Consider the following 1391-nt stretch of genomic DNA (forward strand, 5'->3'; position numbering starts at 1 on the left):
TGGGCACGGGAGGACGGATGAGGAGTATCACATCGTCCTTTTAAAAGCGGTGCTCGAGTACATGCGCACTAACAAACTGTACGCCAATGCAGACAAGCGCATTTTTGGAGCAGAAGAGATTTCCCTTTGAGGGTGCTTCATTGGTAAGCGTGGCCTTCGAGCGAATCCCGCTAAGGTCAAGGCTATTGTAGACCGGCCGGTTCCAAATGCGTAGAAAGACTTGCGTAAGTGGCTTGGTCTCGCCAGCTACTTGCACCAGTACAGCGTATACTACGCAGAAATGGTCCGGCCATTATCTAATCTCCTTAAAAAGAATGCGGAATGGTATTGGAACACCGAACATCATAAGGCTTTTGGCGAAGGCAATAACAGCCTCCTGCGTGCACCAATACTGTCGCTGCCAGACCCTTATCGTCCTTTCAGCGTCGTCTGTGACGCTTCAGACTTTGCCATCGGCTGTGCAATACTACAGCAGCAGACGCCGAGGGGCGAGATCAGTTGATCGCGTTCCAATCTCGACAGCTCATAGCTCCAGAGAAAAACTACCCAGTTCATGACAAGGAGCTACTTGCAATCAAGTATGCACTTGTCAAGATCAGGGTCCACCTACTCGGGTCCAGGCCGGTTGTGATTAACACAGATCATGCGTCATTACGCACAGCGACTTAGTCGCCCCACCTTTCGCAGAGGATGGCTAGATGGCTATCCTTCTTCGGAAAGTAACTTTGATGTATGTATGAACCGGGAAAGCGGAATGCTTTGGCTGACGCGTTGTCACGCGAACCAGACTATGAGCTTGCTCATGGTACAACTGTAACGTCGCCTGTGACGGATTTGATCTGCACCGCATATGCGGGTGGTGGGATGTGTGTAGCGCTGCTACGGGCTCTACGGAGCAGGGAATTCAAAAACACGGATTAGAAATTGTCATCACGACTTCGTGCAGTAATGGGTTGCTATATCATAGCACTGTTTTTTTAACGGATACACCACGAATTGTGGTTCTTCATGATGAGGATTAAAAATATTGCATCCTCTATGAGGCTCACGACACGCCACTCAGTGGTCATCTCGGTCGTGAAAAAAACGTACAACTCTATGATTCACCACTATTGATGACCCAAGTTGTAAAAATGGACGAGCACCTATGTGCGCACGTGTGAGACCTGTCAACAGGTTAAACCCTCCCCAAATGCGGCTGTACCGCTGGCCAGCTTACCGGTACCTACTGGGTGCTGGCAGTCCATGATTTTGGACTTTATGTTTGGCCTGCCAAAAGATTCGGCGGGCAACACGGGTATCGTGGTATTCGTCGACCGATTGAGCAAGATGACTCATTTGGCGGCGGTGCCAGACACCATCGACGAAGTCGGTACAGCAACGCTGTTCGT

Source organism: Plasmopara halstedii (genome assembly GCF_900000015.1).
Source record: "Plasmopara halstedii genome assembly, contig: Scaffold_526, whole genome shotgun sequence".
In the NCBI taxonomy this organism is placed as follows: domain Eukaryota; phylum Oomycota; class Peronosporomycetes; order Peronosporales; family Peronosporaceae; genus Plasmopara; species Plasmopara halstedii.